Raw genomic sequence first — 20,405 nt, forward strand, 5'->3', positions numbered from 1 at the left:
TGGATGGTGCTCTACTCCCACCCCAGTGCAACAGACTTTCCCTACCAATCTTCTGAGTTGTCTTTTTCTAGAAAATTATTTTATCCTCTCTTTTTGTGGATTCTGTCTCTCCAGGAATTATTTTATGGCATTATTTAAAAGTATTCAGAAGGGCTTTGGGGAAAGCTGAGGCAAGTCCCTGCCTCTTTCCTGCCATTTTGGCTCTGCTTGCAATTCTTATTTCTAAAACCTGTTGTAATCTAATTCTATATTATAATTTTATTTATTTATCGTATTTAATGTACAGGTGTTCCACATCTTAAACTTGCTTCAGTTTGTTGGTTTAAAATTTTAAACATTGCAGCTCATTGTAGAAGAGATAGAAATCCAGTAACATGATTTTTAAATAACCTGTTTTTGTTTTGTTTTGTTTTGTTTTTGAAAAAAAAAATCTTTACACCATTATCCCTTGCACTCACTTCTGTTCTGACTTTATCCCTCCCTCCTTCCCTCTACCCTCTCCCCAAGATGGCAAGCAGTCCTATACATGTTAAATATGTCACAGTATATCCTAGATACAATATATGTGTGCAGAACCAAACAGTTCTCTTGTTTCACAGGAAGAAATAGATTCAGAAGATAAAAATAATCCAAGAAGAGAAACAAAAATGCAGTTTACATTCATTTCTCAGTGTTCTTTCTTTGGGTGTAGCTGCTTCTGTCCATCATTGATCAATTGAAACTGAGTTAGATCTTCTCTTTGTCGAAAAAATTCACTTCTGTCAGAATACATCCTCATATAGTATTATTGTTGAAGTATATAATGATCTCCTAGTTCTGCTCATTTCACTTAACATCGGTTCATGTAAGTCTCTTCAAGCTCTCTGTATTCATCCTGCTAGTCATTTCTTACAGAACAACAATATTCCATAACATTTATATACCACAATTTACCCAACCATTCTCCAATTGATGGGCATCCATTCAATTTCCAGTTTCTAGCCACTACAAACAGGGCTGCCACAAATATTTTGGCACATACAGGTCCCTTTCCCTTTTTTAGTATCTCTTTTGGGGTATAATTCCAGTAGTAGCACTGCTGGATCAAAGGGTATGCACAGTTTGATGACTTTTGGGGCATAATTCCAGATTGCTCTCCATAACGGTTGGATTCATTCACAACTCCACCAACAATATATCAGCGTCCTAGTTTTCCCACATCCCCTCCAACATTCATCATTATTTTTTCCTGTCATCTTAGCCAATGTGTGTAGTGGTATCTCAGAGTTATCTTAATTTGCATTTCTCTGATCAGTAATGATTTGGAATACTCTTTCATATGAGTGGAAATAGTTTCAATTTCATCATCTGAAAATTGTCTGTTCATATCCTTTGATCATTTACCAATTGGAGAATGGCTTGATGTAATCTAATTCTAGCCTCCCTTTCCCGGTTTGTTTCATATTGTTATGTTTGCACAACCCATATTCCAGACAAATTGTGATACTTATTCATCTATGAACTAGCCCTCTGTCTCATATCTGTTCCTTACACAGTCTGTATCCTGCTCTGAAAATGCCCACTTTCTTTGTCTCCATTTGTGTTCCACTTCTAGGAAGCCTCTTTGGGTATTAGTATTGATTACTTTTTAAATAATCATACTATCCCCATCCTAACCCAAGCAAAATATAAACTCCTAGAAGGCACAGCTTTTTTTCTTTGACTATACAGTGATTTTTATATAATAGGTGCTTAATAAACACATTTTGATTGAATATTTTTTTTGTTTGATTGAACTTTCTAGGACATCACTTCTACTTGAACAGTTTTTATGAATCCAGGACCATCTCTATATCATATGTATTCACTAGAGAGTTTTTTAAAGTAAAAGATAGAAATGCATCCATTTCATGGAAAGGCAAAATATTTCATTCATATAGACAGTAATTATTATCAAAAAATCATAGTTGTGGGACTTCCAGCCAAGATGGCAGAGAGGATGCACACATCTACTTAAGCTCTGTCTTTCTCTCAGAATAATTTATTTCATGACACACCTTGGAATTAGTGCTTGACTGAAAAAAAAAACTCACAAATAATTACCAAGAGAAGATATCCTTGAAATTCACCAGAAAAGATCTGATTTTGCTCGAGGATGGGGATGATTAGATGAGGCACAAAGGGAAGGCAGGCAGCAGCAGCACAGCAGACAAAATAAGGCAGGCAGCTCAGAGATGAGAGACTGGAAGGGGGTGAGGTGTGATCTCAGCCTTTTCTGTGTGGAGAGCTTTACTACAGTATTGCCTGCTTTGCCTTGGCAGTAACCCAGTAGACAAGCAGAGAAGCTAAAAACACAGGGGTGAAGACTATAACCTAGAAAAGCTAGCGACTCTCTTGGCACGTGGCCACACCCACTCTCAGTGTCTCAGCATGCTCTCAGAATCTCAGAGCACAGATGCAGCTCAGACATTGCTGTCCTGCTAGTGCTTCGCTGCTACCCCCTGCAGTCTGTAAAGGAAGCTCGGTAATGCCATCTAGCCCCTTCCCCCCCAAAAAAAGCAGACTACATTTGTTTTTCTTCTTAGTTTTATTTGATTCTTCTTTAACAAAATGAGCAAAAAATTTAAATGAACTCTATTGATAGCTTCTATATGGATAGAGAGCAGACTTTAAACCCTGAGAAGACTAAAAACAGACTGTCTCCAGAAGAATTTCCAAAGAGGGATATGATCCAGTCCTCAACACATAAGATTCCCATAGAAGAAACTTAAAAGGCTCTCATAAGAGAGCTAGAAGAAAAATGGGAAAAGGAAAGGGAAGCTTGGCAAGAGAGTCTGGATAAGTCATCTCACTCATTTAAAGATAGAGTGGATAAAAAAATCAAATCCTTGCAAAACAGAATTAGTGAGATGGAAAAAGAAAATAACTCTTTAAAAAATAAAATTGGTGAAATGGGAAAAAATTCCACAGAAGAAAGCAATTCACTTAAAAACTCAATTGGACAATTAGAAAAAGATATAAAAGTGAGTGAAGAAAATAACTCATTAAAATCAGAATCGAACAAATGGAAATGAATGGCTCAAGGAGACACCAAGAATCAGTCAAGCAAAACCAAAAAAAAAATGAAACAATGGGAAAAATGTCAAATACCTTCTTGGGAAAACAACAGACCTGGAAAATAGATCTAGGGGAGACAATCTGAGAATTATTGGACTTTTGAAAAATATGATTTAAAAAAGAGCCTGAACACTATTTTCCAGGAAATTGTCAAAAAGAACTGCCTAGATATTATAGAAACAGAGGGTAAAATAGACATTGAAAGAATTCATCAATCATCTACTAAAAGAAACCCTAAAATCAAAACCCCAAGAAATATAGTGGCCAAATTCCAGATTTATCAGATGAAGGAAAAAATACTGCAAGCTGCTAGAAAAAAATCAATTCAAATATAGAGGAGCCACAATAAGGATTACCCAGGATCTAGCAGCATCCACATTAAAGGATTGAAGGCCCTGCAATATAATATTCTGAAAGGCTAAGAAACTTGGTTTCTTATAATAACTTACCCATCCAAAAAGGGCATCTTTTTTTCCAGGAAAGAAAATGGACATTCAATGAAATAAGTGAATTGCATCTGTTTTTGATGAAAAAACTGAAACTAAACAAAAAGTTTGATCTACAAATATAGAACACAAGAAAAACCTAAAAAGGTAAAAAGAAATCTTGGGAACTATATTTCTGCTATAAAGATATATAAAGAACACATATATGCTTTGTTCTAGAAACTAAAGATGGAAAGGAAATTATACTGGGAAAAGGGTAAAGTGGGGGTACTTCATCTTATGAAGAGGCAAAGGAAACCTATTATATCTGAGAGAAAAAATGGAGGAGGATGGACATCATGTGTAGTTTTACTGCCATCAGAATTGGCTTAAAGAGAAAAATATTAGACATACTCTATTTATGGTGAAACTTTTCCCATTGAAAAATGGGAGGGGAAAAGGGAAAAGGGAAAAAGTAAGCCAAGTGGAGGAGAATACAGAAATTGTGAGGAAAAGGGGTAAGATAGGGGGAGGAACTCTAAGGTGGGGAAAGGGATACTAAAAAGGAAGGCTGTGAGAAGCAAGTGGTGCTCACAAATTTAATGCTGGGGAAGGGAGGAAAGGAGGAAGGAAAGGAGAAAAGCATAAGCAGGGGTTAACAAGAAGGTAAGTAATAACAGAATTGGTCATTTTAACCATAAATGTGAATGGGGTAAACTCCCTCATAAAGAGGAAGCGATTAGCACACTGGATTAAAAGCCAGAATCCTACAATATGTTGTTTACAGGAAACACACTTGAAACAGGACAATACATATAGAGTAAAAGTAAAAGGTTGGAGCAGAACCTATTATGCTTCAGGTGAAGTCAAACAAGCAGGGGTAGCCATCCTGATTTCAGATCAAGCTAAAGCAAAAAATGATCTAATTAAAAGAAATAAGGAAGGGCACTATATGTTGTTAAAGGGCAGCATAGATAATGAAGCAATATCAATATTAAACATATATGCACCAAGTGGTGTAGCATCTATATTCTTAAAAGAGAAATTAAGAGAGCTGTAAGAAGAAATAGACAGAAAAACATAATAGTGGGAGATTTCAACCTTACACTCTCAGAATTAGATAAATCAAACCACAAAATAAATAAGAAAGAAGTCAAAGAGGTAAATAGATTACTAGAAAAGTTAGATATGATAGATCTTTGGAGAAAACTAAATGGAGACAGAGAGGAGTATACTTTCTTTTCAGCAGTTCATGGATCCTATACAAAAACTGACCATATATTAGGACATAAAAACCTCAAACTCAAATGCAGTGAGGCAGAAATAGTAAGTGCATCCTTTTCAGACCACGATGCAATGAAAATTACATTCAATAAAAAGCCAGGGGAAAATAGACCAAAAATATTTGGAAATTAACTAATCTCATAGTAAAGAATGATTGGGTGAAAGAGCAAATCATAGACATAATTAATAACTTCGCCCAAGGAAATGACAATAATGAGATGTCATACCAAAATATGTGGGATGCAGCCAAAGCAGTAATAAGAGGAAATGTTATATCTCTACAGGCCTACTTGCATAAAATAGAGAAAGAGAAAATCAATGAATTAGGTTTGCAACTAAAAAATGCTAGAAAAGGAACAAATTAAAAATCCCCAGTCAAACACTAAACTTGAAATTCTAAAAATAAAAGGAGAGATTAATAAAATTGAAAGTGAATCTACTGAATTAATTCATAAAACTAAGAGTTAGTGGTCTATGAAAAAATCTACGAAATAGATAAACCCTTAGTACATTTGATTAAAACAGGAAAAAGGAAAATCAAATCATTAGTCTTAAAAATGAAAAGGGAGAACTTGCCACTAATGAAGAGGAAATTAGAGCAATAATTAAGAATTACTTTGCCCAGCTGTATGCCAATAAATTCGATAATTTAAATAAAATGGAAGAATACCTTCAAAAATAGAGCTTGCTCAGATTAACAGAGGAAGAAGTAAATTGGTTAAACAGTCCCATCTTACAAAAAAAAAAAAAATAGAACAAGCTATTAAGCAACTCTCTAAGAAAAAATCCCCAGGACCAGATGGATTTACATGTGAATTCTACCAAACATTCAACAAACAATAAATTCCATTTATATAGCATTGGAATTTATTTTGAATTTGAAAAAAATAGGGATTGAAGAAGTCCTACCAAATTCCTTTTATGACATAGACATGATACTGATACCTAAACCAGGTAGGTTGAAAACAGAGAAAGAAACTTATAGACCAATCTCCCTAATGAATATTGATGCCAAAATCTTAAATAAAATATTAGCAAAAAGATTACAGAAAATCATTCCCAGGATAATACACTATGACCAAGTAGCATTTATTCCAGTAATGCAGGTCTGCTTCAACATTAGGAAAACTATTAGCATAATTGACTGTATCAGTGACCAAATTAGCAAAAACTATATGATCATCTCAATAGATGCAGAAAAAGCATTTGATAAAATCCAACATCCATTTCTAATAAAAACACTTGAGAGTATAGAAATAAATGGATGTTTCCTTAAAATACTCAGGAGCATGGATTTAAAACTGTCAGTAAGCATCATATTTAATGGGGATAAACTGGAACCATTCCCAGTAAGATCAGGAGTGAGACAAGGTGGCCCACTATCATCATTATTATTCAATATTGTATTAGAAACGCTAGACTCAAGAGTTGAGAAAGAGATCAAAAACATTAGAGTAAGTAATGAGGAAACCAAATTATCACTCTTTGCAGATGATATGATGGCATACTTAGAGAGTCCCAGAGATTCTACCAAAAAAGCTATTAGAAATAATTTGCAGCTTTTGCAAAGTTACAGGATAAAAAATATATCCATATAAATCCTCAGCATTTTTATACATCATGAACAAAATCCAATAGCAAGAGATATAAAGAGAAATTCCATTCAAAATAACTGTCAATAGCATAAAATATTTGGGAATCTCTCTGCTAAGAGAAAGTCAGGATCTACATCAGCAAAACAGCAAAATACTTTCCACACAAATAAAGTCAGATCTAACCAATTGGAAAAATATTAAGTGCCCTTGGATAGGTCCAGCGAATATAATAAAGATGAGAATACTCCCTAAACTAATCTATTTATTTAGTGCTATTCCAATCAGACCCCCAAGAAACTATTTTAATGATCTAGAAAAAAATAATAACAAAATTCATATGAAAGAAAAAAAGGTCGAGAATTTCAAAGGAATTAATGAAAAAAATCAAACAAAGGTGGCCTAGCTGTAGCAGATCTTATATTATAAAGTGGTCACCAAAACCATTTGGTATTGGCTAAAAAATAGATTAATTGATCAATGGAATAGGTTAGGTTCAGAGGACAAAATAGTGTCTGACAAACCCAAAGATCCCAACTTTTGGAATAAGAATTCATTATTTGAGAAAGACTGCTGGAAAAAGTGGAAATTAGTATGGCAGAAATTAGGCATGAACCCACATTTAACACTGTACACCAAGATAAGATTAAAATGGATCCATGATTTAGGCATAAAGAATGAGATTATAAATAAATTAGAGGAATATAGATAGTTTATCTCTCAGACTTGTGGAGAATGAAGGCATTTGTGACCAAAGATGAAGATTATTGATCACAAAATAGAAAAGTTTGATTACATAAAATTAAAAATCCTTTGTACAAACAAAATTAATGCAGTGAGATTAGAAGGGAAACAGCAAACTGGGAAAACATTTTTATAGTTAAAGGTTCTGATAAAAACCTCATTTCCAAAATATATAGAGAATTGACCCTAATTTATAAGAAATCAAGTGATATTCCAATTGATAAATAGTCAAAGGATATGAACAGAGAATTTTCAGATGATGAAATTGAAACTCTTTCCACTCATATGAAAGAGTGTTCCAAATCACTACTGATCAGAGAAATGCAAATTAAGACAACTCTGAGATACTACTACACACCTGTCAGATTGGCTAAGATGACAGGAAAAAATAATAATGAATGTTGGGAGGGGATGGGGGAAAACTGGGAGACTCATGCATTATTGGTGGAGTTCTGAATGAACCCAACCATTCTGGAGAGCAATCTGAAATTATGCCCAAAAAGTTTTCAGTCTGTGCACACCCTTTGTCCAGCAGTGTTACTTCTGGGCTTATATCCCAAAGAAATACTAAAGAAAGGAAAGGGACCTGTATGTGCCAAAATGTTTGTGGCAGCCCTTTTTGAGGTGGCTAGAAACTGGAAAATAAATGGATGCCCATCAATTGGAGAATAGTTGGGTAAATTGTGGTATATGAATGTTATGGGATATTATTATTCTGTAAGAAATGACAAACAGCATGAATACAGAGAAACTTGGAAAGACTTACATGAATGGATGCTGAGTGAAGTGAGCAGAAACAGGTGATCATTATACATTTCAACAACTATACTGTATGAGGATGGATTCTGATGGAAGTGGATATCTTCAACAAAGAGAAGATCTAATTCAGTTCCACTTGATCAATTATGAACAAAATCAGCTACACCCAGAGAAGGACCACTGAGAAATGAGTGTAAACTGTTTGCATTTTTGTTTCTCTTCTTGGATTATTTTTACCTTCTGAATCCAATTCTTCCTGTGCAACAAGAGGAGTGTTAGGTTCTGCACACATATATTGTATCTAGGATATACTATAACATATTTAACATATATAAGATTGCTTGCCATCTAGGGGAGGAAGTGGAGAGAGGGAAGAGAAAAGTTGAACAGAAGTGAGTGCAAGGGATAATGTTGTAAAAAATTACCCATGTATATGTACTGTCAATAAAAAGTTATTAAAAATCATATTTGGGGATTTTTGTATCATTGTAAATATATTTTTCCAGGAAAAATCTCTGTAAGTACCAAATATTTTATCTATGGGTGTGTTTATATATTTCTAAAGTACTGTATCTTGGGATAATATGGAAATATTTAATATATTGTTTATTACCAATATATTGCCTAACCCTAAATTTATGTGTTATTAAGTAAAACAGAGCAAGTACATTTTCCACACTGGAATTCTGTGTTATGTAGGATATTTTAACTTTTAAAGACTATAATAAAAAGTAATTCAGGCAACTCAATGCATATTTTTGTGATTACTACTCTAAACAGCTTATGGCAATACAATAGAGAAACATATATTAAAACTTGAAAAGTCTTTCTATGTCATCTCCTTTTCTTTCTGCTCATGCATGAGTCTTCCCTAAAGTGTATTCACTGAAACTTTGATGTTCAGATGTTCAGGCATCCTTCTATTCTCTTTGGAGAAACATTTATTTTTTAATTGTACTTAAATTTAGGGAAAAAAAATTAAAGCAAAACATATGTAAATGAATGATTATAATAATTGAAATCTAAAATAAGTAAACTCTTCACAATTTATTACAGAATCTTGGAATTGGAATGTACTCCAGAGTTCATCTGGTCTTCCTCCCACCTGCACATGAATCCCTTCTAGAAATGTATCTAAAGGATTATTTAGACTGACTAAGCAAGTGAAGAGTATCTCACACTATGGTGTAGAGAAAAGCACACTGCATTTGGAGTCAGGAAGATAACTTGAAATTCTATTCCTGGCATTTATTAATTGTATGACTTTGAGGTACTCACTTAACTTCTCAGTACCTAAATGTATTCATTTGCAGAACTTGATTGAATTTGATGGCTTCTGAGGTCTTTTGTATCTTTGAATATAGGATTCTATGAGTTTGTGAGGCAGGCTATTCAATTGTTGGAGAGCATTAATTATTAGGGGGTGCTTTCCTTGTTAAGCTAAAAACTGGTTCTATATCAGTTAGGTCCATTAGTTCTAGCTCTGTCCTTTTAAACACCTTAATAATATCTCTTAGCCATCCATATATTTGGAGATGGTAATATACAGTAATCAACTCATAATAGAATCTTCTTGTCATAAAGTCTGATCTAAAGACTTAGTAGCTGTGTAACCCTGAGCAAATCACTTAACATTCTATTTGCGCTGGAGACAGCAAGTTTGGTCAGTGGGTAGAGAGCTATGTCTAGAGTCAGGAAGAACTGAGTTCAAATTCCTCCTCAGACACTTGCTAACTATATAACTGGGAAAATCACCTAATCCTGCTTTGCCTTCATCAACTGGAGAAGTAAATGGCAAATAACTCTAGTATCTTTGCCTAGAAAACCTCACAAACAGTATTTTTTTTTAATTATAGCTTTTTATTTACAAAATAGCACTGGTAATTTTTCAGCATTGGCAATTGAAAAACTTTTTGTTCCAATTTTTCACATTGCTTCCCTCCACCCCCTCCCCCAGATGGCAGGTAGACCGATACCTCATGGACAGTATTGACATGATATTTTACATAGAGTTCTAAAAAGTCGAACACTAGAGGGACCAAAATTGCATCTTTTTTTTTTTCCAAGATAAGCTAAAGTATGGTTTTGCTCTTATGATATATTCTATAGCACACAAACTTAACATATAGTATTTAAAAGACCAAGTAATAATAATCCATGCAGCAAAACATTTGCAGCAACTTTTATTGTAGTGGCAAGACTACATCTTGCCATCAGTTGGAGAATGGCTGAATAAATTATGATATATGAATATTATGCAGTACTATTGTTCTATAAGAAAAGATGATAATTTCAGAGAGTTCTGGAGAGACTTACATGAACTGATGCTAAGTGAAGTGAGCAGACCTTTTTGATTTGATTTTTCTTGTGCAGCAAGATCATTGTATAAATATGCATGTATATATTAGATGTAACATATATTTCTACCATGTTTAACATATAGTGGACTACTTGAATCTAAGAAGGGAAATGAAGCACAAGATAGAATTATCCATGCAAATGTTTTGAAAATAATAAGCTCAAATTAATTAATTAATTAAAAATTTTCCATGTATCATTAGTGTTCTATTATAATAAACTTTCAAAGTTCATGCAAATCATTATAGTCATTAATGTTATAATGCTTTTAGCATGTCTCTTTCATATCTTATTTTATGATCAAAAGAATCTTATGCATTAGTCTAATTGTGTCCCACTTTAAGGAAACTGAGGCTCAAAGGGATTTATTGACTTAAACGTTACATGGTTTGCAACTAGAAGAGTTAAAACTTGAACTTCTGACACTCAAAACCAGTGGTCTTTCCAAACCAATACTCCAGTATGCTTTTCATGGCTTTCGATTTCATTCTTGTCTTGTATTATATATCATTCAATAATCATCAGGCAAGGTTAACATTTGCCATTTCAGCATTAACTAAGCCTTAAACAATGCATTCACCTATCAGAATAGATAAATTTTCTCCTTGACACTTCCTCTTGACTACTAATGTTAAATCCAAGAAGAAACATTATTTATCCTTTAGGAATCCTCATGATTCTTTTATCATTACATTACACGATCATTCCCAAAAAGTACTGCCTGTTTTCCAGTGTAATATCACATTGGATCCACAGGGATCCAAATACTATATGGATGGAGATGATCAATTGATGATTATAATGGATTCAATAGTTTAATGATCAGTTCTGAACAGACTTCTAACAATTTGTTTTAAAGGAAGCACATTAAGCCAAGGAGTGTCTGGGAAAGGATAAATCCCATGAATCTAGGTGTGGTCAGTAGTTTTGTACTGTGGGAACTGGATCTAGCTAGTGTAATATTTCAACAGTTTCTATTTGATGAATTCTGCTGAAACAAGGGGAGTTTCTAGGATAATGATCAACTGGTGGCTCATCAAAAGGCCCTTGGCTTTGTTCCTGACTGATCATTTGCTATCATTATTAAAAGAGAATGCAAAGATGCAAAGAAGATAAATGAGATAAAGTTATATATAGTAAGTGACATGGAAGTTGGAGCTCTGGAAAAATGAGGCAAAAGCTTACCTATCAAATCACGAGTACCCAGAGAGAAAATATGATTTTCTACTATGACAGTGATAAAAAGGATGACTGGAGAACAAAAGACATTGTCAAAAGACTTTGTGGGAAATGTTGTATAGGTCTAGTCTTGAGCAAGATAAGAGTGAATATCATTTATGACAGCCAAAAAGAATGAAGTAAAGTCTATTTCCTATAGAAGGGGAAATAAGGATGATGGGCCAAGAACAGACAGCATAGCAAATAATAATAGCTTGACCAGATGGCTAAATTCAAAATCTTGTACTAAATTCAAATATATTATGAGATTTATTTTATATTTTTCATGTCATGAGATTTGTTTATTATGAGATTTATTTTTATATTTTGTGTTAACAGTGGACTATTTTTTGGGAGAGGCATTGTGACATGCTGAAAAGAGAACTAATTTTAATACCATGAAGACTTGGATTTTAGTCCCTCATCTAATACTTACTGGCTGTCTGACCCTGGGCAAGTAACTTAATCTTCCCAAAAGCAACTAAGACAAATCTTTAAGACTACATTATGGAAAAGATGCCAAATGATATTTTTAAAGGGTGTTTCCTCATCTAGGTATATCCTATATTAAGGATAACATAGGCATACATACATACATACATATATATGTGTGTATGTGTGTATAATAATCTATTCTACAAACTCAATAGCTTCTTGAATATTTTTAATAGGAAGATTGGGAATTCCTGCAACATTGAAAGATTAAAATATCTTTGAAAAGGTTACTTCATATAATTAAGGGACAAATAATCCATGGCAGTTAATCCATCTTTGCATTGTGTATTTGAAAGTGCTAGTACCCTCTATTTGTAAATTCCCCCAGCAACCACTGTTCATAGCTGACCTGGATTACTCCTGATTCCTCAAACTTTTTCACTTTCCCCCAGAAGCCTTCAAAGGTTGGAGACACTTCCAATCTTATGCCTTCCTCCTCCAATTAGTGAGTTCCTTCCAGAAATTCCTAACTTTTCTCACCTCTTAAATCTCTACTTAAGTAGTCTACTTCCTTACTCCTAAAACCCAGCTCTTTGTTATGTGTTTTCTTTGCTGTGCCCTGCCCTAGTTCCTCCCAAAGAGAATGTAAGCTCCTTTAAGTTTGTGTCTGCCTTTCTTTTTTGCTTATATCATATTACTATCATTTGGCACAGTTCTTGGCACACAACAAATACTTAATTACTTAATTTAATCTCCTTTAAAGGGGCAAATAGGCAGTGGATTAGATAGAGCACCAGGCCTGGAGTCAAGAAGACCTGAACTCAAATCTGGGCTTAGAGTAGTTATGTATTCTTGGGTGTCACCTAACCCTATTTTCCTCAGTTTCCTTATCTGAAAAATGAACTGGGAAAAGAAATGACAAACCACTCCATTATTTTTGCCAAGAATATCCCAAAGGGAGTCACAAAGAGTTGTATAAAATTGAACCGCAACAACAATAGCAGTCTTATCTGATATAAATTTAACACAATTCCAGCTATTTGGTTGTGTGCTACATGTTTATCAACTAATTGTCAAGAAACCTTATTTGTCACCATTAAAAATCAGATGGCAAAAATATCTAAACACAATGAAAATTGTTCATCAGAGTTTAACATGTTAATTCTTATTTTTGTTTTCAGGATGTAGCCTTATTAATCATACAGCCTTGTAAATCCCTTAAATGAGAAATGTATTTATTGTCTCTTTCACCCATCCTATTTTCTGAGGGACTGTATAAAAAACACAAATAAATTCTAATTATTCTGCACCTTTGTAGAGTATATCTTCTCAAGCCCAATGCTAGGATTCCCATGCATTCCACTGAGAGAGATCATTCATTTGTGAGCAAGTATTTTTTCTATCCTCTAATAACTCACTGAAGAGTTGCATCTGGCTAATGTTAATTTTGAAATGAATGACTGAGTTAACATTTGAAAACCTGCAGCTGTGTCTATATAATAGTAATAACATTTTCCAATATTTGTCAGCTCTATAACAAAAGGTTGAACATATAAACCCCATAAATTTGACCATATCTAGGAATTCCCAAATGTTTTCAAGTACATAACAATGACACTTATATCATGCTATATCTGAAAATGATTAAGCCAGTAAAAGGTACTGTCAATACCATTTCACAGCTTCTCTGATAAAATAAAGGACAATATATTAAAATTGAATTATTTAAATTGGCTTAGCTGGGAAGTACATAGCTTAAGACATCACAGATTAGAAAGATTGTACTTCCTATTATCAAGATAATAAACTGTGCTTAGAAACAGTAGCAATGGAAGTTATTTTAAATAAAAATTTCATGAAATATTCACAGGAACTAAATGAAGAAAATCAAAAGCATTTTTTCTTGTCTTATATGACTAATTAAAATGCCTTTCATGCTAACATGTAAATAGAAAAAGGAAATGTCATTGATGAGAATTTAACACATGGAATAAGAAAAAAAATAGAATAATACCATCTGCATCTAATTAATTCCAGTAAAGAAAGGACAAAGAACACTGAAAAATGAATATTCATGATTTTTACATTACTCTCCAATTTCTGCTTTCCATCTATCCCTTTGTCCCTTATAAGTCTGAAAATGTCACTTTTTAAGGGAAATATAAAAAACAGATTCTGGAAAATTAAGAAAGTGATTCTAAGTGAATATTTGCATTAGAACACCAATATATCTCTCTGTGATTTGTAAACCAAATTTCCAAATTCCTAATGGGCTCCTTGTAAAAGTATATAGACCTACATTTATGGAGTGCTCTATTTCTAATAATTTTCTCAGAGTTCTGGATACAGAAAGAAAAAGATGTCTTATTTGTTTGAAATACCTAAATCCTTCAAGAATTTGGCAAATGTAAATTAGTACAAAGAGATAGGTTTTAATTTCCCATGCTAAAAATGTAAGTATGGTATTTTATTTTGCTTGCAGAGGATGTTACTCATTGATCCAAAAAGGAAAATAACATAAAAATGTTCACTCTAAAGTATTTACTTTTTTTTTTCTGAAATGGAGAAATAACAGTCTAGTAGACATGTTAGGTAGCATATGAGAAGATTCAATGCCAAGACACTTGGAGTTAAAACAATTTCTGAGCCAAAATCTAGGTTACACTTCAGCCATAAATTAGATAAGTTATGAAGATGTGTAAGCTATATGGCATAAATAAAATAATATAAATGTCACTCAGGATGGTAAAAAAATTATGTGTGTGTTTGTGTATGTTTATATAGGCTTAATCTAGAAATAAATTAAATAGAAGGGAGGAGGGAAAAAGAGGTTCTAAAGCTGAAAAATGACATTTGTCATACAAAACATAAGCAGGGAGAGACCATATTTCCCAACACGTTTATGTTATAGTGGCTTAAAGAAGATAATGCACAATCTTAAACATAGATCCCAGAAATTTGGTAGGACCTGAAAGAAGCAAGCAAAGTGCTTTAAACATCATTGAAGTAAGTAAATGCTATTTGAGAAAATCAAATTTTATACTTTACATATTAAAAGAAATATTTTAATGAAAATCTATTGTGAAATACTTATATATACTGATCAATACAACTCAATGGGACTTTAAAAAAAAAACTTTTTTATTTTCAAAATATATGCTTAGTTTTCAACATTCACCCTTGAAAAACCTGGTGTCACAAATTTTTACAACTTCCCTGCTCCCCACCCCCTTCTTAGACAGCAAGTAATCCAATATATGTTAAACATGTACACTTCTTAAGAACATATTTCCACAATAATTTTGTTGCACAAGAAAAATCAGATCAAAAAGGGAAAAATGAGAAAGAAAATAAAAAGCAAGCAAAGAAGAAGGGCAAAAAGAATAGTATTGTGCTCCACATTCAATCCCCACACTCCTCTTTTTGGATGCAGATGACTCTGTCTATCTTAAGTCTACTGGAATTGACCTAAAACACCTCATTGTTGAAAAGAACTAATTACATCAGAATTGATCATCATATATTCTTGTTATTGCATGTAGAGTATTCTCTTGCCTTCTATCCACTTTGCTTAGCATCAGTCCATGTTAGTCTCTCCAGACTTTTCTGAAATCATCTTATTGATCATTTCTTATAGAAATACAATATTTCCGTTACATTCATATATAACAACTTGTTAACTCATTTTCTAACTGATGGGCATCCACTTACTTTCCAGTTTCTTGCCACTACAATGAGGATTGCAACAAACATTTTTGCACATGTGGGTCTTTTTCCTTTTTTGTGATGGGTTTTGGGTACAGACCTAGTAGAGACACTGCTGGATCAAAGAACATGCACAATATAATATCCCTTTGGCATGGTTCCATATTGCTCTCCGGAATGGTTGGATCAATTCACAACTATTTTAAAAATGTATTAGTATCCCATTTTACCCATAACCCCTCTAGCAGTTGTCATTTTATCTTTTCCTGTCATCATAGCTAATCTGGGAGGTATGTAGTAGTACCTTTGAGTTGTCTTGAGTTGCATTTTCCTGAACAGTACTTTAGAACATTTTTTAATGACTAAAAATGGTTTTATTTCATCTAAAAATTCTTGCCTCAGAGAGAGGGCTTCTGGCATAATTCCGCTGAAATCTGACCGAGATTTTTCTTTTTCTTCTTTAAAATATGTAATATAAAATGATTCTCTCTGGGAGAAAGCAGGTTTCTCGGGGAGGTTTTTTGGAGGCAGCCTTAGTTTCAGTTCAGATCAATAATTACCCCAAATGCAGCCAGCTGGTAAAAATACAAATGTTTATTTCTCCTTCCAAGTCTTGTCTCTTTCCTTGGGCCTGGATAGTTAGATTCTTAGAGTTCTATCTTTCTGCTCGGTTCCAAGAGCTCCCTCCAAATGTCTCCAAATCCAAAGATTTTGTCCTTCAGCCTCTGCCTCTGCTTTCTTCAGCCTCCAGCCAGCATAAAGATGGAATGAATCTCTTGTCTCCTTCACTTGGGGCTCGTCTAGCTTTCTGGTGAGTCTTTCAGACCAGCTTGGTCTCAGTGGGGGAAGTGCAGGAACTCAGCCACCACAGTGGTGTGAGATGAAGATGAATCTGGTTGTGCCTCTGAGAGAACCTGCTCAATCTTCAGTTCAACTCTCGACTAATAGCGTCTTCCTCTGAAACTCTCTTCTCCATGTAATTTGGCTGAAAATTTTCACCATAAAATCTATGGTCTCTTTGCTCTTTTTGCTTTTTTTGCTTATTTTTAAAAAGAAGTTAATGTCTGCTTTCAGGGCACTGGAGATTGTCCAAGCTTTCTGTATAAGTAGCAGTGGCTTCACCTTCAAGTGGCATTGGCTGTGCTGACTCACTCCTGGTGCTGGGTGGGTGTGGCCAGGTCTCACAAGACTGGTGCTTTGGGGTTCACTATTTTCCTTTTCTGTTTGTGTTGGATGTTTTATAACTTCTCTGCTGATCTACTAGTTTGCAAGCAGGGCAGAGTACCCAACACTGCTATAGATTCTCTAGCATGTGAAGCCCACACCACCCCATGTCTGTGCACTGCCTGACCTGGTTTCTGTTTTCAGCCTGCTTGTGCTTGGCCCACCTCCCTGTGTGCCTGATAAAAACAGACATTTTCTGGAGAGCTTTGAAATTATCTCCTGCTGGTAATTTGTTACATCTCCAATATTTGTGGGTTCTACTAGGCCAGAATTAATTTAGAGGCTGGATTTGCTAATTAGTCTGAGGGTAGTGAGAGGAGGTCAGAAAGAAACATGTGTCCTCTCTGCCATTTTGGCTCTACCCCCATTCACAATTTCACCAACAATGTATTAGTGACCAAGTTTTCCCACATTACATCTAACATTTGTCATGATCTTTCCCTGTCATCTTAGCCAATCTGAGACATATGTAGTGGTACCTCACAGTTGTCTTAATTTTCATTTTTTGATCATTAGTAATTTGGAGCATTTTTTTCATAATGCTAGAAATGGTTTTAATTTCTTCATTTGAAATTTGTCTGGTCATATCCTTTGACCATTTATCAATTGGAGAATGGCTTGAATTCTTATAAATTTGAGTCAATTCTCCATATATTTTAGAAATGAGGCCTTTATCACTACCCTTAAATGTAAAAATTTTTACCAGTTTTCTGCTTCTATTCTAATCTTGTCTACATAGTTTTTGTTTGCACAAAAACTTTTTAAACTTAATTTAATCCAAATTATCTATTTGGTGTTCAATTTTGAGTTCCAGTTCTTCTTTGGTCACAAATTCTTTTTTTCTCCACAGATTTGAGTGGTAAATTATCCAATGTTCTTCTAATTTGCTTATAATATCATGCTTTATGTTTAACTCATGTATTCATTTAGATCTTATCTTGGTATATGATGTTAGATGTGGGTCAATGCCCATTTCTGCCATACTCGTTTCCAAATTTCTTTACACTTTTTGTCAAAATGAGTTCTTATTGCAGAAACTGGGATCTTTGGTTTTGTCAGACATTAGATTTCTTTAGTTATTGACTATTTTGTCCTGTGAACCTAACCTAGTCCAGTGATAGACTGCTCTATTTCTGGTTTTGATGATTGCTGATTTATAATATAGTTTTAGGTCTGGCACAGCTAAGCCATTTTCAATAGCTTTTTTGTTCCTTAATTTCCTGGAAATTCTTGACTTTTTGTTCTTTTAGATGTATTTTGTTATTTTTTTTCTAGATCTGTAAAGCAATTTCTTGAGAGTTTGATATGGTGTTAAATAAGTAGATTAATTTAGGTAGTATTATCATTTTTATTATATTCTTTTGGCCTACTCATGAGCACTTGATAGTTTTTCAATTGATTAGATCTGACTTTATTTGTGTGAAAAGTGTTTTGTAGTTGTGTTCATATAGTCCCTGACTTTCCTTTTGCAAATCTATTCCCAAATTTTTTATATTTTTTTTTGGATGGAATTTCTCTTTGTATCTCTTCCTGTTGGACTTAATAATAAGATGATTTATGTGGATTTATTTTGTATTCTGCAACTTTGTTTAAGTTGTGAATTCTTTATAATAATTTTTTAGTTGATTCTCTAGGGTTCTCTAAGAATACCATTATATTATCTCTACAAAATGATAATTTGGTTCCCTCATTAGCTACTCTAATTCCTTTAATCTCATTTTCTTCTCTTCTTTCCAAAGCTAACATTTTAAGACAATATTGAAAAATAATGGTGAGAGTGGACAACCTTGTTTTATTCCTGATCTTATTTGAAATGCTTCTAGTTTGTTCCCATTACATATGGTACTTACTGATGGTTTTAAATAGAGATAGCTGATTGTTTTGAAGAAAAGCCCATTCATTTTATACTCTGTAGTGTTTTTAATAGGAATGGCATTGGATTTTATCAAAGTTTTTTGGCATTTATTGAAATGATCACATAGTTTTGGATATTTTGGTTATTGATATAGTTATTTATGCTAATAGTTTTCCTAATATTGAACCAGTCCTGCATTCCTGGTATAAATCCTACTTGGCCATAATATATTATCCTGGGGTTGACATTCTGTAATCTCTTTGATAATATTTTATTTAAGATTTTTCCCTCAATATACATTAGAGAAATTGGTCTATAATGTTCTTTCTCTGTTTTTACCCTGATTCAGTTTTCAACACTATATCTATGTTATAAAAGAAATTTGATAGGAGTCCTTTTTCCCTATTTTTTCAAATAGCCTATATAGAATTGGAATTAATTATTCTTTAACTTTTTAGTAGAATTCATATGTAAATCTAACAGGCCCTGGAGATTTTTTCTTGGAAGTTGATTAATAGTTTGTTTTATTTCTTTTTCTAAAATGGGGCTTTAAAAAAATTATTTCCTCTTCCATTAATATTTTTGTAGATATTGATTCATTTCATTTAGATTATCCAATTTATTGGCATATAGTTAGACAAAATAAGTCCTAATTATTGCTCTATTTTCCTCTTCTTTGGGGGAAAGCTCTCCCATTTAATTTTTGAGATGATCAATTTCATTTTTTCTTTCCTTTTTCTAATCAAATTAAATAAAGGTTTATTTATTTTGATGATTTTTATAAAACCAATTCTTAATTTTAACCATTAATTCAATAGTTTACTTATTTTCAATTTTATTAATCTCCTTTTTTTATTTTCAGAATTTCTAATTTGGTGTTTAATTGAGAGTTTTTAATTTGTTCTTTTTTAGCTTTTTTTTTAGTTGTAAGCCCAATTCATTGGTCTTCTCTTTCTTAATTTTATGCAAGTAAGCATCTGGAGATATAAAATTTTGTATAATAACTGCTTTGGCTGTATCCCACAAATTTTGATATATTGTCTCATTATTAAAATTTTCTGAGATGAAGTTATTGATTATGTCAATGATTTTTTGTTTCACCCATTCATCATTTAGAATTAGATTTTTTTAATTTCCAAATAATTGTTGATCTGTTTTCCCCTGGCCTTTTATTGGATTTTTTATTGCATCATGATCTGAAAAAATGTACTTAATATTTCTGTGTTTCTGCATTGATTTTGAAGATTTTATGCCCCAACATATTGTCAATTTTTTTATGTGTTCCATGGACCTCTGAGAAAAAAATACTCCTTTCTGTCTCTATTCAGCTTTGTTCAAAGGTCTATCATACCTAACTTTTCTAGTATTCTATTTACCTCTTTAACTTCTTTCTTATTTATTTTGTGGTTTGACTTATCTAGTTTTGAGAGTGCAAGGTTGACATTTCTCACTATTATAGTTTTGCTGTCTATTTCTTTTTGAAGCTCTCTTAACTTCTCCTTTAGGAATTTCTATGCTATAACACTTGGTGCACATATTTTTAGTATTCATATTGCTGAATTATCTGTGGTGTTTTTTAGCGGGATACAATTTATTTCTTTATCTCTTAATTTGATCAATTTTTGCTTTTGCTTGACTGGAGATCAGGATGGCTATTCTTGCTTTTTTTGTTTTTACTTTACCTGAAGCAGAATAGATTCTGCTCCAGTC

This window comes from Antechinus flavipes, chromosome 4 (assembly GCF_016432865.1).
Source record: "Antechinus flavipes isolate AdamAnt ecotype Samford, QLD, Australia chromosome 4, AdamAnt_v2, whole genome shotgun sequence".
Lineage (NCBI taxonomy): Eukaryota > Metazoa > Chordata > Mammalia > Dasyuromorphia > Dasyuridae > Antechinus > Antechinus flavipes.